This window comes from Lethenteron reissneri, unplaced genomic scaffold (assembly GCF_015708825.2).
Source record: "Lethenteron reissneri isolate LAM-NWPU_2019-01 unplaced genomic scaffold, ASM1570882v1 scaffold_1640, whole genome shotgun sequence".
NCBI classification, from domain to species: domain Eukaryota; kingdom Metazoa; phylum Chordata; class Hyperoartia; order Petromyzontiformes; family Petromyzontidae; genus Lethenteron; species Lethenteron reissneri.
The window spans coordinates 4,908,701-4,935,147 of record NW_026891378.1 but is presented as its reverse complement, the minus strand read 5'-3'; the positions used below and the strand labels follow the sequence as shown (position 1 = coordinate 4,935,147).

The following is a 26,447-nucleotide window of genomic DNA, read 5'->3' as shown; positions in this document are numbered from 1 at the left end:
CTAGCAGCTTTTGTTTGGTCAGATAGAGGGGACTAAATGAGTGTGGCACGGGCTTGACAAGAGAACCGATGTGCGACAGAAGCAAATGAAGATTATTTGATTTGTCGATGATTGGTAACAGCGTTGTCAAGATAGGCTTCTGTGGAAGAGGTGCATTAAAGCTCCTACTGGACAGTGCCGGGCTGGTTGTGGTTTGATATGACTGGGCCATTGGAGGGAGTTGCTCTGCAGTACAGGTGGACGACCCAGGATGCCTCACACAAGCCAGGGTATCTCACACAAGCAGGGTACCTCACACAAGCCAGGGTATCTCACACAAGCCAGGGTACCTCACACAAGCCAGGGTACCTCACACAAGCCAGGGTACCTCACAAAAGCCAGGGTACCTCACACAAGCCAGGGTACCTCACACAAGCCAGGGTATCTCACACAAGCCAGGGTACCTCACACAAGCCAGGGTATCTCACACAAGCCAGGGTACCTCACACAAGCCAGGGTACCTCACACAAACCAGGGTATCTCACACAAACCAGGGTACCTCACACAAGCCAGCGTACCTCACACAAACCAGGGTACCTCACACAAACCAGGGTACCTCACACAAGCCAGGATACCGCACACAAGCCAGGGTACCTCACACAAACCAGGATACCTCACACAAGCCAGGGTACCTCACACAAACCAGGGTATCTCACACAAACCAGGGTATCTCACAAGCAAGGTACCTCACACAAGCCAGGGTACCTCACACAAGCCAGGGTACCTCACACAAACCAGGGTATCTCACACAAGCAGGGTACCTCACACAAGCAGGGTACCTCACACAAGCCAGGGTACCTCACACAAACCAGGGTACCTCACACAAACCAGGGTACCTCACACAAGCCAGGGTACCTCACACAAGCCAGGATACCTCACACAAGCAGGGTATCTCACACAAGCCAGGGTACCTCACACAAACCAGGGTACCTCACACAAACCAGGGTACCTCACACAAGCCAGGGTACCTCACACAAACCAGGGTACCTCACACAAGCCAGGGTACCTCACACAAACCAGGGTACCTCACACAAACCAGGGTACCTCACACAAGCCAGGATACCTCACACAAGCAGGGTATCTCACACAAGCCAGGGTACCTCACACAAACCAGGGTACCTCACACAAACCAGGATACCTCACACAAGCAGGGTATCTCACACAAGCTTAGATACATTTCATGCAGGCCACACTAGCAAAATAGGCAATGTCTCAATGTGTTTATTTCATCTCTTAATTAAATATAATTCCTGTACAACAATAATACCACTTATCAGATTGATCATAACTCCTAACGAGTGGCCTTGGGACTTGCCATGTTTGGCTTCGTCCGTATCTACACCAACAGGCCACCTCCAGCTCTCACAGCCCGAATCAGCTGCCCCTTCCATGTCCTCGAAACCGTGGCCAGGTCATCCTCTGAGGACTGCCAGGATGAAAACCAGCATGAAAGGGCCCGGGATGGGGCCGTCTATGATACTGGGCTAGCTCCGTGTGTGGTGTGTGTGGTATGTGTGTGTCGAGTGTATGTCGAGTGTGTGTGTGTAGAGTGTGTGTGCAGAGTGTGTGTGCAGAGTGTGTGTGTTTAGATTGTGTGTAGAGTGTGTGTGTTGTGTGTGTAGAGTGTGTGTGTTGTGTGTGCATAGAGTGTGTATAGTGTGTAGTGTATATAGTGTGATGTGTGTGATGTGTGTGGTGTATGTGGTGTGTGTGGTGTGCGTGGTGTGTGCATGTGCCAATGGTCGTGGTGTTTACACCAAGACATGTCCATCGTCCGCCCCCCCCCCCCCCCCGACTGCCTCCACCACTCGCAGCTACTTTGTGGTGGACGCTCGCCCTCACAGAGCAGCACACGGCAGAAGAATAAGCCGATTGCTCTTGATGCACGGGCCAGATGCGACCTCTTCTTCCTCTTACACACCAACTCTGTCTCCTGCTCCACTGCCTCCATCTCCTGCTCCACCATCTCCTTGTCCTCCTGTTCCTCTGAGGTCACGGCGAGTGGGGAGAGCAGCATGGTGGTGGTGGTCGTGATAGCGGCGATGGTCATGGTGGTCGTGATTGTGGTGGTAGTCGTCCTGGAGATGGCTGACCCTGGTTCCTGCAGCCAGCTGTGTGCCAGCGCCTGTTCAGGTGTCAGGCGCTCGGCCGGATGCCACCTGTTGTGATGCACAGACACACGTGGCGCACGTGGAAGCAGAAGCAGCAGTGCTCTGCTGTTGTCAACACCATCTTAGACCATCTGCTGCTGAGAAGGCCGTCAGATGTTCCACTTGTGCTCCCCACTGTACTACTTCGTTGAATGTTAGCCATCCGTTGCTCTGCTCATTTGTGAGTGTCTCTCCTGTGTCCCCTGTTGCTGGAGGGCGACTGCCTCCAACTCCCTAGATGCTTCAAATGCATCTAGCCTGGAACTGCCCAGAAGTGTCCTTCATGTGCATCCTCTACAGAGGGTGATTGTGACATTGCTGGCACCAGTTCTTGGCAAGTCCAATCAGTTCCATATCCTCCTGTACCGCATCCGTCCATCTCTTATCTAGCCTGTGTCGTGCCTGGTGAATCCGCTCTATCTAGCCAAACAAAAGCTGCATGGGCAGCTGGCCAAATAGGTGGGAATGTGTCCAGACCTTCAAGCATCTGTGAGCTTCTCACACAATCAAATCTGGTTCGACCTAGGATTGTAGGCAGGCCAGCCTGATTGTTTCATACCAGCGCAGATGTTGAAACCTGTTCAGATTTCACAAGCATAGCGAAGGGAGGACATAACTTTGGTTGAGAAGACCTGTTGCTTCATATGGAGTGATACACCAGGTAGCTTCCAGACAGTGTAACACAGCCGAAAAAATAATAATGCAGCTCGATTGAATCAATCACCTACACACCTATACACAGAAAAGACAAAGACACACCCAATCACCCGTAGACATACACACACAAATACAAAGATCCTCCATATAGTCTGAACAGACTTTTGGGAGAAATGCTTTTAGCGAGTACCTATGAAGGCTGGCACAGCATATGAGGGGGTGGTTGGCCAGCACCACGCACAACCACCTTTGTCTCCCCACAAACAGCATTAAGTGCACACACACACATACACCCACTTCTCCACACATGTGCTGGTCTCCGTTGGTCTTTTATTTAGTTTCTTTCTCCGCACCCCGCTGGTCCTGTCAGCGGACCAGCATCTCCTCGCGCGCGCCCCGCACGCGCTCCCTCGTCAGCTCCTCCGCTCTTCCTCACACCCTGCTGGTCCCGACAGAGGACCAGAGTCTCCTCGCGCGCGCCCACGCACGCTCCTCCATTAGTTCCTCCACTTCCGCACTCCGCACACCGCTGGCCGACGGCGTGCTGAAGGTCCTTCGGCCACATGGCCGATGGCGCGGATCCCCTCTCACCACCCAACGTGGCTCAGCCTCTTTACTCCCGCAACTGACCCCGATCCCTTCTGGGCTCCCACCTATATCCTCTCTCCCACGTGACCCTGACTCCTCCCCTTCCGGATCGTCAGATCCGGCCTTCCCATACTGCTCTGCTGGCTCCACCCCCTTTCACCTCGCTTCCAATTGGAGCCGAGGTGAACGGCGGCCCCTCCCACACACCCCCCATACTGGGCTCCGCCCCCCAATACCCCGGGCCGTGTGATTGGGCCAAGCCCAGCACCAAACCCCATTTACACTCGCATTACACATGCATACAGTATACACACACAGATGCAGCGGTGACGTGATATAGCAGTGGCGTGCTCACTGCTTGTTGCAAGAGGTTCGTCATCAAATCCAGTAGTTGTCCTAAACAAGATTGTGGGTGTATTAACCGTAAATATATGTGCCCTTTGTCAATATCTTGGTTTGTATGTAAGCATGTGGTTCTCTGTGTAAGCAGTGGCGGAGCCAGTTGGGGGGGTGGCACGTGCCCCTAATTTTGATCGGATTATTGGGGTTATTAGTAATAAATTGGCATTTTGTGACCCCCACTGCCACTGTGTTGCATATTATTACGTGCCAGGGAATCTATGAGATGATAGGACAATAGTCTGAGTTCATAATTGGCAATAAGTAACGGCAAAACAGTTATAAGTAACTCACAAAATTGTGCGCAGTTGTGTATACGTTACACGACTTCCCTGAAGGCATACCTTCAGCGAGCGCGATGCCTTCCGCGAGCACACGCGTCGAATAAAAAGCAAGGGACAAGTCCTTAATTACTAACAACTCCTATAATTTTTCGTGGCTGGAGGGCTTGCCCCCCTACCTGAAAATCTGGGCTCCGCCTCTGTGTGTAAGTATGTGTGACTATGGATATCTATGTAAGTGTATGTGACTCTACGGGTCTCTATGTACGTCTATGTGACTATGGGTGTCTCTTGGGGGAGTGACAGGTGCAGGGGGGTTGTTACCGTAGGCAGCTGGAGACAAAATCTACCAAGGTGGGGTCACAGGCGGCGAGCACCTCGTTGAGTGGGTAGCTCCCTGAGAATATTCTCTCATTCCCAGGTATCCTCGAGCCGTCTGTGGGAATGACGAGATGCAGGAGGAACACTGTCACAAACCACGTCGGCCTCGCACAGCTACCACCGCAGAAACGCAAAAAACGTAGCATGATGACTTGGCGCATGTTGTATATGTTGGGTTATGAATTTTTGATGAAAATAAGACAAATAAATAATTTTCCAAAAAATGCGCAAATCGCATTAATTATGTTAATGTAGGTATTAATATGCATAAATTATGATACTGCGTGTAATTATATGCATAAATTATGATAATCACGGATATAATCGTAGTAATTTATGCGGATGCTTGCGATTATGTTAATGTGTGTAGTTATGATAATTAGGCTCAGCTTCGTTTATCCAGAGTTATATCAATCAGGATAACACGATTATCATAGAGTCATTTACCGATTATCCTAGTGTGTGTTATGATATTTTAGGTCTCCAGTTTCAGATCTCATCACAGGATACAGTACTCAAGAATAAGACAGTTTTGCATGGACTTGGAAGGAACACTCGATATGCTTCTGTGATAACAATTTTATTCTAACAAGCATGTGACATTCTATCATGCAGGTCACACATGCGTCAATAATTCATGAGCAAGATTATGCAATCACAATCGGCGACTGGCCGAGTTTGAAAACAAGCATGACACACTTCATATGGCGGTAATAAAGCACTTATTGTATCCCAGAGGCGAAAGTATGTCAATAGATTCATCGGCAAGTATAAAATCCTTTTAACAGAATGTTTGAGTCAATGGTGGGTGAGGCGTGTGTGTGGTATGAGAGCGGATCTGGCTCTGTTTTAATTAATTCTTTGGCGAGACTCTGACAAAGAAACCGGTTTGACAAGATATTATCTGTGCTTCCTTGAGCCTATGCGTGTGGAAACAATACGACCCTGTTTGGAGATTTCCTCACAGCCCGTGCGGATTGCAGCCGAGACTTTCTCCGCTGCGAGGTGAGCGGCGGCGCTTGGCGGCGCTCGGTAGCTGACGGCGCGATGGCACCTCTCTGCAGCTCTGACGGCGGCGCTCGTTCGGAAGACTTTGACTCTCTTTCTCCACTGCGGGATGACGAGTCGGTTTTGGTTGATGCTGGTTGATCTGGGTGTGTATTAGACACACGGCGCATTCAACAGCGCTGTCCTCCTCCTCACAGCCGGCTGACCAGGCTTTCTCCACTGCTTTGCGCTCTCTGCTTTGCTCGCTTGGCGATCTCCGCCTTTCCTGCGGGTTGTTCGCTGGTCGTCACTCTGACGAGGAGCGATGCTTCGTTCGTGGCAGGGTGGACGTTGGCGTCTTTGTTGTGGCTTCACTCGCAGCTCGGCGACTCAGGGTAGTGATTCTTCTCAGGTGGTGCAGACCTCGGCTTGTTGCTGCACGTCGCTACCCCGCGAACCTCGTCATTCTGGATGACGAAAAACTTCTTCGTTGGCGGTGACGAGAGGTGGTGGAGCTGGAGCCCTTGACGAGATGGGGGCCAGAGCCCCTGACGAGATTTGGTGGAGCCGGAGCCCTTGATGATCTGTGGTGGAGCCGAAGCCCTGGCGACGAGATGGGGCCTAGAGCCCCCTGACGATCTTCTTTGGATGGATTTTTCCTCGGTTTATATTGGAAATTCCACTCAGTTTCCCGAGTTGTTCAAAAGGCTGTGTCATAAAACATTCCTGTGGGGGTGAACCATCTGCGTCCGTGTGTGTGTCGTGTGCGTGTCCGTCCGTGTGTTTATTAGCTTTGAAGACACAGCTGTGTGTCGTTCTGGAAGAAGGGGTGGGGGGGGGGGGGCCTCGTGACGGCGCCACCTAAGTTATCCATTAACCAGACCGATGATTCGCGTTCGCATTGAGTTATATATAAAAAAAGTATTCGAATCCATGTTTTTGTTACTGAATAATATTTGTCGCGAAAACCTACGCGTTAAGCGAGCTTAATTATTCCCTCCCTTGCTCGGAGATCATATCTTTTGTCTCACACAGCTTAAGTTGTTTTGGTTTGGAAGTTGAAATGCTACTTATTTGCTGCTTGGTTCCATTATGCCCAAGTTATGCCGAAACCGTGTTCACGATGTTTCATCGTGACCCGATCTCCCATGGAAATGTTATTTGCTCGCGTGTGCAATTTGCTGTCCGTGTTGCGGGGAGACAAAGACGGTTGTTTCCACGGTGGAAGCACCCGGCGCATGCCCTTATTTATTTAATTATTTATTCGAAGACGTGTGTTAATTTCCTTTGAGCCATTGCCCCAACCTTTATTGGTGTCATATCCTGGCTTTGTGCCTGCGTGTGGAGATCCTCTCGGAAAGACAAAGACGGCCGTGTTGCTCGCTTCTCATGGGGTGTTGCGTTTGGTTAATTATGAGAGACTTTTCCGCCCTTAGCTCCTCTAGGAGATCCACTTTAATTCCGTACTTATTATTTGACTTCTTGTGATTATTTAATCTGATATCCCGGCTAGGAATGTTGTTTTGGAGCGAAATAGATGCCATAATTATTATTTGATGCTTCGGCCCGGCCGTGTAGAAATTCTTTAAAGGTAAATAATGTCAGTATTTAATTAACAATGATGGGTCGCGATTCTGGTGCAGACTGTAGTCTGGTTTCCAATTGGAGTGAGGATAGATACTGTTTGCTTAATCTTCATGGCTAAGTTGGTAACTTTGTGTATCTAACATGGTTTAAAAACCCGTCTGTGCTTTTTGTCGTCAATGCTGTTTCTTTGTTAAGAATATAATTATCTCTTCCTGCGTGGTGCCTGGTTTTGTGAGGCTTTCTAACAAAAGGATGTCCTCCTGACCCTCCGCCTGCCATTCCCCCCTCCCTTGTTCCTCTTGTGTGAAATTAGGGGAGTTTTTATTACCTTTATTGCCCTCTTTCATGCCCTCTAGTCTTTTGAGATGAGGTATGTGCATCTGTGGAAGTGTGGGGGCGTGTCTGTTCCCACGTTGCCGCGTGTCTATTAAAAAAAACGATATTATATATGTTGGCAGAATAATTCTTAAAAAAAAAATAATATAAAAAAAATAAAAAGGGGGTATATACACAACACGCAGGGTTGGGATCCGCCACACCACCCTGGGTTTTTACTGCGGTATGAATTTTTACCATGAAATATATTGAGCCGTTTGATTTGCAAGTGCCAGTTAAATACCCCCATAACATCACTCCAAAGGAGTAGACCGTTGTGTGCCAACGTCATGGTCCGAATTAGAAAATGTACACTGACAATGACTTAATTGGGATGAGACATGGCGACATTAATCCTGACTTGCCATTACTGCTTACTTAGTCTGTGATTTCCCGAACCTTCGATTATTCGATTAGCACTGTTGGCTTTGTATGGTGTGAAAGAAATTCAACGTATATACATAGCTGTGCACTTTCGGAAGAACGCACATACTAAATACGCGACATTTTTATTAACTATTATGTTAAACCCTATAGGATCAATAGATGGGTTTTAATAACTTTCATTTGACTTCACAAATCATATTTTTACCATTTAAAACCTATAACCCAAACAACCAACGTGAATCACAATGGTGCATTAGGTATACTAAGGCATGGGTGGTGGGAATATTTTTTTCCATCTGGCCAAGATGTCCAATTTTGTGTCGTAATACCCTCCACCACCCAACGCAGCCAAACAAAACAATTGGTCATGACGTGTTGTTTAATCGTTTGATGGCGACTTCCTGAATTTTGTTCTGACTTATGACCTCATGTTCTGGATATGTTTGGTGCAGTGTCTAGCGCAGCACCATTATCTAGTTGGCAAATTTGGTTGTTGTGAGGATTTCTCTTCAATGTGTCCCAGTGATTGAGCTGAAACGACCATAATTGGTGTGTCGTTTCAAAGCTTGTGCATGTGGCCATTGAATTTGTTTTGGCTTTTTGGGTGGCGGATGGTCCTGAGGACACAAACATGACCAGATTTCACCATCCCCTGCAGCTCCCTGCAGGGAGCTTTATCCCACACATACCGAGGAGGCACCCCCAGGACCTACGCACGAGTCAGACAAAGACAAAGGTTCCCCATAAAACCTTAACAGATATTTGCAGAAAGTGCTATTAGCAATCACCACATTAGGTACTCGATTCAGGCTGCGCCAATCTAGGGGAGACCCAGGACTGGTTTTGATAGTCAGTGGAAATGGAACTCGGGTTGTGCACTAACCACTAGACTACCGTTCCCCATGGTTTTGGCATAGGCAGCTTTAATAGCACGGTCCAACCTCAGGCCACTCGCCACGAGTTTTAGCGGTTCTAATCTGGTGGATGTCCTGGATAATTCTAGGATTTGTATTATTAACCGTATGGTCTGCTTCATTCACATGGAAGATAGTCAGCGATTTTGGTCCCACGTTACAGCTCAAATTTGCCAAGTTACTTGTAAATTAATAAACTATGGCTACACAGCTGAAGCAATCATTGCTTTATACTGACAGGCTGACGCCCGTTTGTAGGCCAGATTCTGGCTCGTATTGTGTCACACAGGAACAGCTGCCACTGGGCGTGCCCAATCAGCTGCTGGACAAAATATGTCGTGAAAGTCATTGCATGCCAAGTGCTCTGAGATGCTCTGAGTAAACGGTGCTCTCTGAAAACCAAATAAGTATCTAAAAAAACTACCACGAGTGATTGCAGCAATCCCTGGCAAGCTGTGAATTTATCAACTGGGAAGTTTGAGTACATGCGAATTTATTTCTATATACCTGCTTACCAACAGCGGCCTTCGAAATTTGAGTATCCACAGGTAAGGTGTTAAGCAAGTCACATTACATGTGTATTATGTCATTACATAACAGCATGATATCATGGTATTGCGTAAAGCCATTACGAACGTACTGCGTATCGATACGTTTATTTTCATAAGAGGTTTTTTTGGGTTAGATCGCGTAAATATATAAATGTGTCGTTAAAATCCGCCACCACCCAACACAGCCAACGAATAAGGGTTGTCACGTAAACAGAACATGCCAATTTGTCACTAGTACAGCACACCGGTGTGTTGGAGAGCCAAGCCACAATATTTACAATCTGAGTACAACGTTTCGTCAGTAATTACAACTAGCTTCATCAGGCCACAGCTAGATTTGTGGAGAAGTCCAACTGTTTCTTTCCTTATATAGAGGCGTGGGCCCAGACTTACAACTGCCTTCCAGCTGCTCACAACGAGTCTGTTGTGAATAAGTCTCTTACACGTATTACACACAATGTAGAATGACCGCTATGCGCCAAATCATTACGTAAGTCTGACCAAAAAATTAACTGCAGTGTGTGTCATACCTCTATGTAGCACAGGAACAGGTCGTTGAAGTTAGAGACCTTGAAGAGGAGCTTTCCCGAGGCCATCTCTGCCACCACACAGCCGAGTGCCCACATGTTCACTATGATTCCACAGTTCAATCCAAGGAAAACCTCTGGAGCCAGGTATTGGTATGTAGCGAATACCTTTAACCCTGTGCATGACAAACACAGAGACTCACGTAAAGCCTTTAATAACATCATCACACAGTATCACCACCCACAGCGTCATCAGACACACACAGTGACAAGTACACAAAAATAAAAATATCACCCATATAGCCTTTAACAGACTGTTGGGGCAAGTGCTGTTTGCAAGTACCTATAAAGGCCGAAAAGGCACATTAAGTGGTGGGTGGCCAACACCGTGCCCGGCCGCCACCTTTGTCTCCCTCATGGCAATGTTAATGCACCACATCAGGTACTCATTTAAGGCTGAGTGGACCTAGTGGAGGCCCATCACCGGTTTACGATAATCGTCACTGGTGTTGAACGTGAGCGTGAATTGAACTGAGGATAAGGGTTTCATAGCGCAGCACAAGGACTGCTATACTACCGCTCCCCACACACATGCTTGCATATGTAGAGGTGTAATTGCGCATGTATACGAATGTTGAGGTGTGATTATGCATGGCCACGGATGGCCAACAAACACAAGGGGCGGGGTTACGGCCGTACACAAGGGTGGCGCTCGCACCGACGTCCGCATGTGTATCCCCCACGGGCCCCCCCCCTTGGGGGCAAGTCCTATAAAAGGTGATGAGCCGAAAGGCTCGGGAGTCGGGACTCAGCTATAACCAGAGAAGACGGAAGACCAGCTAGTGTAGGCCCCAGAGCTCCCCTGGCTCGCTGTCCTTATAAGGGCCGACCAGGGCAAGCCGGTGGCGTGGCCCCGAGAGCCCAGACGAAGCTGGTCTGGTGACTCAGGGAGCCGGGATCCCAGCTTAACCAAGCTGGGACAGATAGCCTCCCCTAGTCCCGTAGTGGAGGAATTGGTATAGGTTAGAGGGGTTAGCTGTCGAGAAATCCCTGTAGCCCAGTGACCTGTAAATAACTGTGTTGGTGTAATAAATAAGTGTGCCTCCGATCCTGTCGTCAAGCCTCCATATACTTACTACATCTGGTGTCAGAAGTAAAACGTCCAAACGATGGACACACGAGGGACGACACGTACCAAGGAGTCGGAGATGGAAGACGCCGCGGCCGATTCAACACCAGAGATGGCCGGGGTCGGATCGGAGCAGCCGGGGCCAAGTACGCCCGTGCCGCTACGACAAGAGGGGGGGGATGCGTCGGCTGAAGGACTCCGGCTGGCCCACTCCCGCCTGGCGGAACTGCTCTACGCCGCCGCCGCTGCGTTGGAGGAGATCACGCGGCTGGGGGCTGGAGGGGCAGCGCGGGTCGACGACAGCAGCCGGCGCGCGGCAACGTTTCCCGCCACCCCGACGCGGCTGGCGGTTAAATTTCCCGCCATCTCTACAGTGCGAGCGGACGGCGGGGCCGGCCCGCGTCACGTGACTGCTGAGCGCCAAGCACAAGCCGTGACATCATCAACACCGGCCGGCGCGTCAACATCGGAGCGACCGGCGATGCCATGTGCACAGCCCGCCCACACTGTATCATCGGCGGGGAGCGACGGAGAGCGATCTACAGCCACGGACGTCGCCTTGCAGCAGCGTCTGCCACCTCTGAAAGAGTTCGTAGGCGCAGACGGAGACTGGGGCGGCTTCAAGAGACGGTTCATCGCTCATCAGGAGATGGCGAACTGGACGGACGCCGAGGCTCTACGCGCGCTGCCAGCGATGCTGGACAACGACGCCCTGGCTACCCTCACCTCGGCGCCGAGGGAAAAGCGCGCCACCCTACACCTGGCGTTGCAGCTGCTGTCAGCCGTCTATGGGCCGCCTTCGGACTGCAGGCAGCTTTTCCACGATCGGCGTCGGGGCACCAACGAATCACCTCTGGCCTTCCGGACTGCTCTCCTGGCTCTAGCGAAGGCTGCTTTCCCAAGGATGGACGAGGAAGGAGTGGATGCCATGGTGGCTGAGAAGCTGCTGCTACTCGCTGATGAGCTGGACGTCAACGTCCTGGCTCAAGACGACTCAGAGATGTCGTCCCTGCTGGTCGCGCGCCACATCCACGGGGGCTTGCGGTCCCTTCGTCGAAAGGCGGCAAAGGGGGCGGCCAGCCATGCCATGGCGGCTACCGCCCTCCCATCGGAGGAGGTCTGCGGGGTGGAGCGGCGAGGGGAATGGAGAGCGGCAGTACCACAGGCTCGGAATGGACCGAGCCGCCAGGAGCAGCCCAGGACATCGGGGGCGCTCACACGCTGCTACAACTGTGGCCTGCAAGGCCACGTTGCGTCAGGATGCCGGGCTCCCCGTCAGCGCGGGGCGACACCTCGTCAGGACGCCACGCCGTCTCCTCCCAAGCTCCAGCAGAGAAATACGGCGAGTCGCGGCACCTCACACGTTTGGCCCACGCACACATCCGACACACACTCACGCGCCCAACTAAACAGGGCTCCAAATTCCCCATCCGTCGCGCGCGATCGTTCGGTAATGCGGCGGGCGCTCCAACCGGGTCAGTGGTCGGAGCTCGCCCATCGTGTCGTTGCTGCGTCGGCGGGATCTTCGGTCGTGGTCGGTCACATTGATGGGGTAGAGGTGCGGATTTTAATTGACACAGGGGCATCGGCGACCATTATATCTGATTTAATTTATAACATCCTTCCCGTTCAAAGTCGTCCCTTGCTCCCTGTTGACGTGCCGTGCTATGCCGCTAACGGGGGCTCTCTGGGCATTATTGGCCAAATCCGCGCCACTATCTGCATTGGGGACATTAAATTATCCGGGCCTGTTTTGGTTTCCTCCTCACTCGCGGTTCCGTGCCTGTTGGGGACGGATTTTCTGGCCAAAATGCCCATCCGCATCCTTATTGACCAAGGGTGCATTGAGCTCCCATCGGGCCGACGCGTTACATTTCTGTCTTCCCCCACCACGGAGCGTCGGGCGTTTGCCACCGTGCAGGCGCTCGTCACAAAAACTGTGCGCGTGCCTCCGGGGGCTCAGATGCTCGTCCCTCTTAGATTGCGTCGGCCGTTTAATGAAGGGGTTGCGGATCGGGGGGTCTTGTTGGGACCATCTCGGGCCGGGGTAAATGGACCAGATTTGCTCGCGGCTCAGACCATGGTGAGGGGGGATGGGGACCCCTTCATTGCAGTCCTTAATGTGGGATCGCGAACGGCCGTGGTTCCTCAAGGGACCGTGCTTGCACACGCAACGCCGGTACCCTATGAGGAACCACTCGTGGGTCAGGTATCCACCGATCCTCCGTCGCGACCGCATTCGGACTGTGATGACGGTTGGCTGGATGCGCTTTGCGCGGGTTCAGTGGACCTGTCCGACTCGCAGCGCGCGCAGCTGCGAGTTCTTCTGAGCGAATTTGCTGACGTTTTTAGTCAACACAAATTTGATATTGGTTGTACTAAATTGCTGCGACACCATATTGACACGGGTGACAGCGCGCCAATCCGCCAAAATCCCTTTCGGTTGAGTCCCGCCGAAAAGGATCATGTCAAATCGGCTGTTGATGACATGCTAGCCGCCGATATCATTTCCCCTTCCAATAGCCCGTGGGGCGCGCCGATCGTTTTGGTGAAAAAACACGACGGATCACTGCGGTTTTGTGTCGACTTTCGGCGTCTGAACAAAATCTCTGTGGCAGATGCGTACCCGCTTCCTCGAATGGATGAGTCGCTCGATGCCTTGGCGGGGGCGCGATTCTTTTCCACCCTCGATTTGCTATCTGGATTCTGGCAGCTTCCTCTGGATGACGAATCAAAACCTAAGACTGCTTTTCGGACACCGCAGGGTCTCTTCCAATTTAACCGCTTGCCGATGGGTTTACATTCTGCGCCGGCAACTTTTCAGCGGTTAATGGAATTGGTCTTGGCAGGGTTGCAATGGGATTCGTGTTTGATTTACTTAGACGATGTCATCGTCTTTAGCAAATCCTTCGAGGAACACCTCCAGAGGTTGCGTGCTGTTTTTCTCAAAATGCGGGCTGCCAATTTGAAATTTAAACCACAGAAGTGCCATTTACTCCGCGAATCGGTGCGATATTTGGGTCACATTGTTGGGCGCTCGGGGATATCCACTGATCCCGCCAAAACGGAATGCGTCAGCTCCTGGCCGACTCCCACCTCTGTGGGAGAGGTCAGGAGTTTCATTGGGTTCGCGTCGTATTATCGGCGATTTGTGGCTGACTTCGCTACGATTGCGAAACCTTTGCATGCCTTGATGTCCAAGGGAGTCAGGTTTCATTGGGGGCCGGAGGAGGAGGCTTCTTTTCGCGCCCTCCGGAATGCTTTGGTGGGGGCGCCGCCGTTGAATTACCCGGATTTTTCACAACCCTTCTTGCTCGATACAGATGCAAGTAACACGGGCATCGGGGGCGTGCTGTCCCAGCTCATTGGGGGCGTAGAGCATGTGGTGGCTTACGGTAGTCGGGTACTGTCTCCAGCCGAACAGCGGTACTGCGTTACCCGTCGGGAATTATTGGCGATTGTTTATTTCATTCAGCAGTACCGCCCGTATCTGTACGGTCGGCGGTTCACCGTCCGTACAGATCATGCGGCCCTACAATACGCCCTGCGGGTTCAACAACCATCGGGCCAGTTGTCTCGATGGTTGGAGATTCTCCAAGACTATGACTTTGTCACCACATATCGTAAGGGTCTCCGCCACACGAACGCTGACGCCCTGTCGCGATTGCCACCCACTTCGGAGTGCGCGTGCCTCTTGGGTTCGGGGCGTTGTAGGTCTCCGAACGTCACCACCGATTCGGTCCTCGTGGCCGCTGCCGATGCACCTTCGGTTTCGGGTCCTATCGAGCAAGAAGGGAGGGATTCGTTGCTGGGGTTGTCAGTCGCGGAATGGGGTCGCCTCCAAATGGAGGACACCTCCCTCCTCGCTCTGCGCCGTCGCGCCGGGGGGATTGGCCAGGGGGTGGAAAACGTTGACTCGTGGGGGTTGTTCCAGGGACTTTTGATGCACTGGAATGGTAAAACCCGGCGCCAGCGGCTCGTGGTGCCTGCTGCTTTAAGGGGTAAGGTGGTATGGGCTGTTCATGAGCGGCTTCTGCACTTGGGGGTTCATAAGACCTTTGCCACGCTCCAGCTAGATTTCTTCTGGCCGGGCATGGAAAAGGACGTGGGGGACCTCTTGGGGTCGTGCACGCAATGCGCGCAGAGGAAGCCACCTGCTAGGGGATCCAACCCTCCGCTGCAGTCCATAAAAGTTTCCAGGGTTAACGAGCTCGTCGCTCTGGACATACTTGGCCCATTTCCCGCTACACCCAGGGGCAATAGGTATTTACTAACGGGGGTTGAATACTTCACGAGATGGCCTATGGCCTGGCCCCTGGCGAACCAATCGGCAGCAGCCATCGCGGAGGCCTTTGTCCAGGGCTATGTCCTCGACAAGGGTGCTCCGGAACGGCTGCTTACTGACCAGGGTAGGAATTTTTCTGGTAAACTCCTACGTGAGGTGTGCGACCTCTTGGGTACGGAGAAGGTTCGGACCTCTCCGTATCACCCACAAACTGACGGGATGGTGGAACGGCTGCATCGGACCATCACGTCCATGCTGTCCCAGCAGGTGTCGGTATCCCAGACGGATTGGGACCTCCGCATAGCCGGTGTGTTGCAGGCCTACAGAATGGCTCCCCATGCGGCCACCGGATTTTCCCCTTTCTTTTTAATGTATGGGCGCGAAGTTAACCCTCCTGTGGCGACCCAGCTGAAGCTCTCGGCGCTCCAGGCGAAGTCTAAGTTGTCCGAACACGTTAAATTTAACATCGCTCAATTGTCTGAGGCGCGGGAAGCGGCCGTGCAAAATTCTGAACTCCGCCAGAAGGCGAACGAGAGGCTTCGGTTGGGGCGGGTGCAGGTGGTCAAATGGGTACCAGGGGACAGGGCGTGGTTGCACTGTCCTCAGGTGCCGCTGGCAACCTCGTCGAAATTGGTACGGCCGTGGCGGGGGCCAGTGGAGGTCGTGCAGGTTTTGCGGCCGCAATGTGTTCGCGTCAAATGGGGGAGGCGCCGGTGGTATGTGCACCCCTCAAGGTTAAAACCATTCGTCACGCCGCCCCGGGGTTCACACACACACACGCATGGCCAAACGTGTGAGGGTGTCGCCGACTCCCCGTCGTCGCTGCACTCGCCTAACCTGACGCCAACTGTTCCGCCCCCAGGTGAAACAGGAGTGACGGGCCCACGCCCACCAACCCCTCCCGGAGGGGTCGGGGGTCACTCGGCAGCGGAGCCTGACCCTCTTGCACCCGGACCGTCAACAACCGTCACTGAGCGTGCCGGGACGGACCCTTGTGACGGACCCGCCGCGAGAACGTGCGCCAAAACGCGCAGACTTTTGTGAGGTCGGCCGTTGGGGGGCCTTGCGGACAAAAGGGGAGGGGTGTTGTGAGGTCGGCCGTTGGGGGGCCTTGCGGACGATGGGAAAGGTGACGTCCGGAGTGTATATATATGTTGGTTTTGGGGTGTTATCCGGGGGGGGTGCGTCGGGTTATTTTTTTTCTCTCTCTCTCTCTTCCTCTCGTTGTTCTTGTTCTTGTTAAAAATTACGCGAGGCACACACGGGGTTTTTGTGAGGGATGCACCTTTATTCTGATTTTTTTTGCAGCCGGGGACGGCTGCGAGCTGTACAGGGGGGGGTGATGTAGAGGTGTAATTGCGCATGTATACAAATGTTGAGGTGTGATTATGCATGGCCACTGATGGCCAACAAACACAAGGGGCGGGGTTACGGCCGTACACAAGGGTGGCGCTCGCACCGACGTCCGCATGTGTATCCCCCACGGGCCCCCCCCCTTGGGGGCAAGTCCTATAAAAGGTGATGAGCCGAAAGGCTCGGGAGTCGGGACTCAGCTATAACCAGAGAAGACGGAAGACCAGCTAGTGTAGGCCCCAGAGCTCCCCTGGCTCGCTGTCCTTATAAGGGCCGACCAGGGCAAGCCGGTGGCGTGGCCCCGAGAGCCCAGACGAAGCTGGTCTGGTGACTCAGGGAGCCGGGATCCCAGCTTAACCAAGCTGGGACAGATAGCCTCCCCTAGTCCCGTAGTGGAGGAATTGGTATAGGTTAGAGGGGTTAGCTGTCGAGAAATCCCTGTAGCCCAGTGACCTGTAAATAACTGTGTTGGTGTAATAAATAAGTGTGCCTCCGATCCTGTCGTCAAGCCTCCATATACTTACTACACATACACACATACACAGCTACACACACTCACACACAGCAACAACAGTTGCCATTCGTCACTAAGTGGTGGTGACATCACCAGGGTGCTTGTGCCAGTTCAGGTGCACTCCCAGGCTACGTAAAGTGCCGAAGGCTCGCTGACAGGTCGCAGGACAGAATAATTTGTTTTTTATTTTACCAGGTAAGGCCCACTGAGCTATTTAGCTATTTTTCAGAAGCCATCTGACTACAAATGATAGCTCAGCAAAGTTGCATATCATGTGCAAATGTATAGCAGCCAAAGACTCTAAAAGCATGTTTCTAAATTTACAGGGAAAAACCGGAGGACCCAGAGAAAAATCCATGTGACCACGGCAAAAAAGGCATGCAATATACAGGCGTCAAGATCGAGATCGTACCCACAACCTCCTTTATACTAGGGGAGGTAGTCAAAATCTCACCACCGTGGTGTTGGGTTGGCTGGATTTGTGTGCTCCTTGCACAATACTCTTCCAATTTTCTGCATTTTAGCGATTCGACACTCCGATCATTGTCGTGAGCATCGCTCTTCTGCCCTCTGTTGTTGGGGGATAACTACCTCCAACTGCCCAATAGCGTTCTTCATGACATCGCGAGTCTTGAGCAAGTCCACTGAGCTCCACATCCTTCCCATATTGCAACAGTCCACTCTTCTCCAGGCCGTACCACGTCCGTTTAGCCCCCTCTGTCCGGCGAAACAGAAACTGCCTGGGCATGCGGTGGCTGGGCATGCAGGCTACATGACACAGCCAATGCAGCATTGCCCATCGGAGGAGTTCACTGATGAAAATGTGTCCAACTCTTTCAAGGATTTGTGTGCTCCTTGCACAATCCAGCCTGGTTAAACACAATATGGATCATAGGCAGGCCATCCTGAAAATTTCGAACCGGTGCAGATATTCTAGGAGAGGGGTCCACATCCCAAAAGCAAAGAAAAGGGAGGGCAAGACTGTTGCCAAAAATACCAGTATATTTGTGTGGAGTGACAGACCAGGTAGTTTCCACACAGCGTTAAGCAGCTGATCAAAAGATAATGCTGCTCGACTGATTCGGAGTGAGACCTCTGCTGCCAAACTGGATTTGGTCATAAGCACACTGCCCAGGTATGGACACTTCACTCTCTCCACAACTGCACCATCACGATGGGGAGTTGACTCAGTGGAGTACTGGATTATACAAAATACTTGAGCAGGTGCTTAATTTGGTGGGGCTGATAGTAAGGCTCATCTCTTAGTGGCACGTTGCAGGTTCAGCAGCAGAACATCCAACTCATCAGTGAGTAGCAACCACCAGATCATCACTGTGCATAGCATGGTTGACCAGGAGGATCAGCCTCCCATTGTATCTGTACCAGATTAAAATTCCACAGGTACAGCCATGGAAGGCTTCTCGAACTACGTAGTCGAAGATGATGTAAACAATGGAGGAGCCAGATGAGATGCCTGTCGCACCGCAAGATGAACAGGGAATGGCTCCGACTGGTGTTGCTCATGAGCGAGAATTGAACTCGGGTCGCCAGGTTCGTAGCGCAGCACGCTAACCGCTACACCACCGCTCGCACACCCACACACATACTCATGCATGCAGTTGAGGTCACTTACTTTGAGAAGTCTCATGGAAGCTGCAACCAAAGTCCGTTACCCACACGGTCCCAGCCACGGGGTCCTTGACCAAGATGTTGCCCTAGACCAAGGGTCGGTAACGGAAATAACAAGAAGATACATTTTTATATAAATTTGGTGAAAAAAACTCAATATTTCAAGAGCCGTGATGCACTGTGTGGTGAATACGATACGGTGGTCCTGAATAAAAAACATGACGAAGCAGTCCTTAAAGAGCCGCACACAGCTCTGGAGATGCAGGTTACCTATCCCTACCCTAGATGAAGAGCGGCAGAAGTCGTTCACGCTCAGAGGTTATGATAATCAAAATTTCGGGAAGCAAAGGATGGATCATTTAAAAGGTGTCCAATGAGGTGAAGGTCTGTCGACTTTAGAAAAGGGAATATTTTTTTCTCATGGATGCCACTCGAGGTGCCCCTTTCAAATGTGATGAGATGCATGTTTAATATTGCACGTACAGAAGCTGTTACATGAAACCCTAAGCTGAGAGCTGTAAGTACGAGTTAATGATTACGCAAATTCATCCACAGCATGGATTTAGCAATGCTATCCACCGCGCTTTTGTATTTGAATATATCCAAATAGCACCATAGAAGCCGCTGGATGATAGGTGTTGGGCAAATGTGCGATTTCAAATCGTGCTTTTTCCTTTGGGTTGTCTCTCTAAAGATGCATTTAAAATTTTTGATACTTCTACTGATGCTCCTGCTGTTGTGGAGTGACTCATGCAACCAGCTATGGCTACAGGGTTTGTTCTAGATTTGAAGCTTTCGTGACTGCAAGGATTCATACTCTTAGTTCTTTCGGTAAAGTCACGTAAAAATGAAATTAAAATTAATTAATTTTAATTTCATTTTTTACCTACGTGACTTTGCCGAAAGAACTAAGAGTACAGGATTTGTTGTTTATGTCGTTTATTGTGAAATTTCAGTCACAGTTCCTATGATCACTGTTACATTGCTTTTATGGCTTTATTTTGGAGATTTCAAAAAGTTTTTGGTTTGACCATGTTTGTTTGTTGTAGTACAGAGTTAGACTGATGGCTTTAATCTAAGTTGTCTTGTGGTTGTTGTTGTTGTTGTTTGACTTGCATCCCATTGGGATTTTTGTACACAGCATTGGTGTACGGTGCTTTTTCTGGAAGATTTTGCTGTTTTTTCCTGGATTTTTCTGTTTGCGCATAGTCACTTTAAGATGTTTTCCTGTTCCTGTTTTTGTTTTTTGTTTATTGCGGTTGCACCCGATTCAAGAGCCGAATGGCTCACAGGGCTATACCAAATAAATGAAACTGAAACTCTCCAAATGTGCTGCGACTTTTTGTTCGATGTGGCCGGTTTTCTCTCAGGTGAGTCCCTAATAGCACCACAACTTTACACGAAAAGTGTCATGATTCATATTGGATCATCGTAAGCAGATTTGATCGTGACTCTCCCACTGCAGACAGATGGACAGAGTTAACAAATGTATCCTTTGATTGATGTGGTCAATGTTATCTGCGGAGAGGATCTCATAGCAGCAACTGGAGTTGCGCTGCCCATTGTGTCCTCTTACCAGCTTGAAGTCTCCATGAATGATCCTCTTGTCACGGAGGTGGCTCAGGCATTTCAGGATTGACTTGGTGTATTTTTTAACCAAGCCAATGTTCAACCTCCAGACTCCCGCCGCTTTGATGACATCGTGGAGACTACACCTGTGAAATAGGTAACGAGATAAAGTCAGTGGTATGCTGTGAAATGCGTCAACTATTTGTTGTTATTCTGCTTGTCCCCCACGAAAACCCTCACCGAGTCTCAAAACTCTTGTTCAAGAGGGTCCTGCTAAATTTGTCGGAGTAGTGGGCGATGTTGCTGTGTGTAATTAAGAGTTATAAATTTGCAGGGAATTTTTCAGCATTGGGATGTTTGGCCATTCACAGTAACATTGTGTGGTTTAGTTTTAGCTGCAGAAAGAAACCTGAGAAGCCAGAGGGAAAACCATGCATAAGCAGAGGAGAACACACAAACTGCACACATAAAGGAACTTGAGTGAGAAAACAATCGCAGCCTTGTTCGTATTGTGGTCACAGGCATGCTCCATGTCTGTACCTTACCCGGAGTATGGCGGTGACCACCTATGAAAACCAGATGAAGGGTGAGCACTAATATTGAGTATTTATTACTGTGAGGCACAAGTGTTAACACTGTGTCACCCTGCCAGTTGAAAGGGTATATTCTTTGGTTCTTTCGGTTAAGTCACGTAGATATAAAAAAAATATGAAAATAAAAAATAACGTGAATAAAAATATCACGACGTTTCGGTCGCAACACAAGTGGTCGTCATCAGCAAAAGGGGTTAGCCTCTCAAGGCAATCTGTTTATAAAGGTTTGGAGATGGGCGTAGCCCAAGTGTATCAGCAGCACGACCAGCATGGGTAGGGCAGCAGTGCCACTGCAGCAACAATCGCAATGCAGCAACAATGGCAATGCAGCAGCAATGCCAATGCAGCAAAGGGCCGCCAAGAAATCACTGCACCCCACTCCACACACCACACTGCTGACGGTGGAGGTTGATTGACAAGAAAACACAAGTCAAGTCAAGATCCAAAGTGGTTGATGACATCTTTCCAATGATTTCTGAATCTATAACCATCTTCTCGGTTGAAATTGTGTCTGTGTCTATATATATATGTGTGATAAAGGTCATTGAAGCGACTTCTGGAATCCGGTCTTTATTCGTCTTTCATTACAACACTCCTTCGCGCTGCTGACAGACAGCATGAGAGGGATATAAAGAGAGAGACGCGCGCAGCCACGTGGCAGCCTGGACCCCCGCTCTCGCGTGGCCTCTTCCCTTCGTTCGTTCCAGTTCTGACCACGTGTTGTTCGTCTCCACCCCTATTTAATACCCGGGTCACGTGGTACCTTTCCACCAATCCTGGTTAGCCTCTATGGAATCTTCCAGACTCCACCGTAGGCTCCCGGGACCACGCCCCTGACTCGTCTCCCCATTGGCTGTGGCTAAAGCCAGCAGAACCAATCATCTACTTACAGCTGTCACCTTTCCATTACGTCAGGGCCACGCCCCTAGGCTTCCCCCCATTGGCTATGGACCAGGACCGGCAGAGCCAATCATCGTGACGAGTTGTGATCCGTCAACGAGCCGGATATATCCTCACATTACATATGGATGGCTTCATGAACGAATCTTTGTTGATAGCCAGTAGGCTTGCAAAGTACAATTGTCTTAGAGAAATCAATTTCGTGTGAGCCAGCTTCATTAAAATAATGATCAGCCACAGCAGAAGTATTAGTCCTACCGTGTGACAAATCTGCCTTATGTTCACGAACACGGTCCGAGACATGTCGCTTAGTTTCCCAAATGTAACTGCTGTCGCAGATACAGCTGAGTTTGTAGACGCCAGGGTATTGCATTTCAGGAATCGTTTCCTTCACAGATGGGATCAGATCACGAATTTTATGTACTGTGTTAAATCAGACCTGGATCTTGTGTTTGTTCATGATTTTGGAAATCTTTTTGGTTACCCCTGCTATGTATGGCATGGTGATGGTGTTGATTGGATCATCAGATGGCTCCTTCCTCACGGTTGGGGTGATGGCTTTGCGGATTGTGGAGTCAGAATAACCATTCGCCTTGAGAGCTTCGTGTATGTGTGTAATGCGGGCGTAAATGGGCGGGTCGGATGTGATGATCCAAGAGGGAGGAGTCAGGGTCACGTGGGGGGAGAAGTTATAGCGGGGAGACAGGAAGAGATCGAGGAGTCGGGGGAGTGGAGAGTGGAGACCACGTTGGGTGGTCGCCGTGCCTCAGCCTGGTGGCTGAGGGGCTCATGACGGCGCCAGCCAGCGGGGTGGAAGAGAGATTTGGGGATGGAGACAGAGAGTGGCGAGATCGCCACAGAGGCCACGCAGGGCTGAGGTTGGAGAGTGGCGAGATCGCCACAGAGGCCACGCAGGGCTGAGGTTGGAGAGTGGCGAGATCGCCACAGAGGCCACGCAGGGCTGAGGTTGGGGAGTGGCGAGATCGCCACACACGGTAAGACTCGGCACCGCCAGCCAGCGGTGACCGAGCACGGAGGAACGGGGAGCAGCGGTGGAGCTGCAGAGAGAGCAGCCGGAGGGCTGCACCAGGGACCTGCAGCGGAGCTGCAGGAGCGCGGAAGGCTACGGGAGCGAAGGCAGCTGTGGAGCTGCCAAGCGGGGAGGCTCTGAGCGAGGGCCGTGTGGGAAAAGTATACGAACCCGAATAAAGGACACGGAGACAGACACAGTGGTCGAGTCCTTTATTACATGTGTTTGAGTTCACTGGTTAGGTGTGCATGGTCAGAGAAACATTGAACTCTATGGTGTAGCGTTTTGATGAGGGAATTCTTCTGGGATGGGTGGTGGTGGGAATCAGATTTTAGGTAGGCGTCAGTATGGGTACTTACCTGGAGACAGAATGGCTCATTGAGCCATCTGGTCTCTTTTTGATTAGGTAGCATGCCATCCTTTCTACCTCCATGGTGAATTTGATGGCTGGGTGTATGGAATTGATGTGGTTGAGGAATTCGTTTAGAGCCGGTCGGCCATGTGGCCAGATAACAAACGTGTCATCCACGTACCTCTTCCACAAGGACGGGCGTAGAGTGGATGCCTAGATGGCGTCAGTCTCGAAATTTTCCATGAAAATATTGGCTACAACAAGAGATAAGGGAGAACCCATAGGGGTGCCTTCAGTTTACTTGGGCCTTTCGGTAAAGTCACGTAGATAGTTTGAAAGAAAATAATAAAAAATAACAAAAAACTACGACGTTTCGATCGCAACACAAGCGGATGTCTTCAGGAAACGGGGGGTTAGCTTCAAAGGCGAACTGTTTATAAGGGTTTGAAATGGGCATAGCCCAAATGTCAGCAGCCAATGATAATGTGAGTGGTGGACAGCCAACCCGACGGTGGTTGATTTTCCACCAATCAAAGGGCTGCCAGGTGAAAATTCCCTCATCAAAAACTCTACACTATAGAGCTCGATGTATTTCCAACCATCATCACCTAGCCAGCGAACTGGAACACGTACGCCAAGCTCTCAAGATGAATGGATATTCAGACTACACAATCGGTAAAGCTATCACCCCAACCGTTGGGAAAGAACCATCTGAGGACCCAATCCAAACCATCACCTAGCCATACATAGCAGGGGTCACTAAAAAGATTTCCAAAATCATGAGCAAACACAAGATCCAGGTTAGATTTAACAAAGTACATGACATTTGTGATCTGATCCCATCTGTGAAGGATGTGATCCCTGACATGCATTATCCCGGGTGTCAATAAACTAAGCTGTGTCTGCGGCAGCCGTTACATTGGGGAAACTAAGCGACATGTCTTGGATCGTGTTCGTGAACACGAAGCACATTTGAAACACGGTAGGACCAATACTTCTGCCGTGGCTGATCACTATTTTAATGCGGTGGGCTCACATGACATTGATTTCTCTAAGACGAAGGTACTTTGCAAGCCCACTGGCTATCCACTAAGATTCGTTCATGAAGCCATCCATATATATAGACAGACATTATTTCAACCGAGACTAAGGTTATAGACTCAGCAATCATTGGAAAGATGTCATCAATCACTTTGGGTCTTGACTTGACTTCTTGTCAATCACCCTCCACCATCAGCAGTGTGGTATGTGGAGCGGGGTGCAGTGAATTTCTTGGTGGCCCTTTGCTGCATTGGCATTGCTGCTGCATTGGCATTGTTGCTGCATTGGCATTGCTGCCCCGCCAATGCTGGTGGTGATGCTGATACACTTGGGCTATGGCCATCTCCAAACCTTCATAAACAATTTGGCCTTTATAGGCTAACCCCTTTTCCTGATGACGACCGGTTGTGTTGCGATGAAACGGCATGATATTTTTATTAACTTTATTTTTTATTATTACAGATAGTCCCCGAGTTACGATGGTCCGACTTACGATATTTAGATCTTACAATGGTGATAGCGATACGACAAAATTGTAAAATATTTTAAATTTCGCGCTTTATCATCGCCATCTTCCTCTTCTGACAATTAAGTTAATGTAGCCATCAACAACCTAACATTATTCAAGTATGCAGACGACGGATAGAATCTTGGCGAGTACAGTACAATATGATACGTGACGATACGTTCAATGCATGTATGATACGTAGCTTTAGCGAATTCATTTTAGGGTTACCACGATACGATACGTTCAATGCATATTAAAAGTTTTTTTTATAGCAGATAGGATTGTTTCCTGAAAAAACTTTCTATTAAATTGCAGTTCCTATAGGTAGGCTAATAATTTACCTTGTTTTTTTACTTTACATTTTACTGTGCAATACAGTATTGTAATTAATAAATACATACAGTATATCGTTTATACAGTACGGTACTGTAAATTTCTCTGTTTTGCTAAATTATCACCATTCTTTAAGACTCCTGGGTAGGCTAGGCCATCTTCGACTTACGATATTTTTGACTTACGATGGGGTCATCGTTACGCATCTCCATCGTAAGTAGAGGACTACCTGTATTATTATTTTTTTTCTATCTATGTGACTTTAGCAAAAGAACCAAAGAATATGAATTCCTGCAGTCACTAAAGTTTTAAGTTAAAATTTGAGGGGGCATGGCAATGTAAAAGTGGGCAGGGCTGATGGAGAAAAGGGAGTTGTGGGGATGGTTTAGTTGTATATTTGTATGTGTTGGGTGATTTGTTTACCTTTCTTTTCATTTGCACTCCTATTGTGTGTTTGTATTGTTTGTTGTTGTAATATTCTTACCCACCCCTGCTCGACATCTGTGAAAAAGAGCTTTACAGCTCATCAGATTTCTCCAGTAAAAATAAATATTCTGATTCCCGGTTGAGCCTCCCAAAAACACGTGGCAGCGTCACAGTGTGATCACAATGTGTGGCATCACGAGCAAGTAAAATAGAGGACACTAGCGGATTCGCGGTACGTACCTCATGAGCTACATGACAATAAAGTTGTGCCTCCGAAAGTGGAAGGAGTGGAGAAGTTTGACGACGTTGCCGTTGTCCTCATCATCGCTGCTCTGCATCTCGAACAGAATTAACAGCTCCTTCTCCTGGTTTTCCGAGACGCTGCACAGAGGAAGGACCCCATTTATCAATCATGATCAGTAATAACGTCGATGTGTGATGCACCACATGGTTGTCACTTGCTTTTGAAGACAGATAACTCCGCAGATGGCCGAGGAACCAGAGACGAGCGGGAAGGCAGCAGTAGCAGCAGCCAGGAGGGGAGCCAGCGCCAACAATTTCCCAACCTCTGCAGCTCAAAAGCCATGCTGGCTCGGAACACGGTCCTAGGCATGCTCAGAATTCCCATGAGCTGAGCCGAGCCATGGCTGAGCCACTCATGCGTCTGTGAAAGCAACTGAGTAGCTCAAGCCTGAGCTGAGCCTGAGTGATACCGGCCAATCCAGAGTGATTCCATGACAAAGAATCGAGCAAGGCTTCCATAAAGGAAGGCATGATGTCTCATGGCCACATAGTGCAACAGGTTCACAGTCAGGGGGCATGTTGATCATGTGTGATCCAAGTTGAGTAATTTGTGGGTATTTTTCAGTATTGGAATGTTAGGCCAACACCGGTTACATTGCGTGTAAGTGTGGGAAGACACTGGAGAATGCAGAGGAAACCCATCTAGAACAGGATCGAAT

General features: G+C 50.0%; 1 long non-coding RNA gene across 1 annotated transcript; it reads right to left on the bottom strand.

Annotated features, from left to right (window-relative positions):
• Positions 1 to 1,287: 1,287 nt before the first annotated feature.
• Positions 1,288 to 20,439, bottom strand: LOC133339045 (uncharacterized). The gene is made up of 5 exons (XR_009754673.1): positions 20,310 to 20,439; positions 18,738 to 18,819; positions 9,827 to 9,999; positions 4,439 to 8,540; positions 1,288 to 2,198 (listed from the first exon to the last, which is right to left on the bottom strand). It is a non-coding gene; the product is annotated as an uncharacterized LOC133339045 (long non-coding RNA).
• Between the last annotated feature and the right edge of the window lie 6,008 nt (positions 20,440 to 26,447).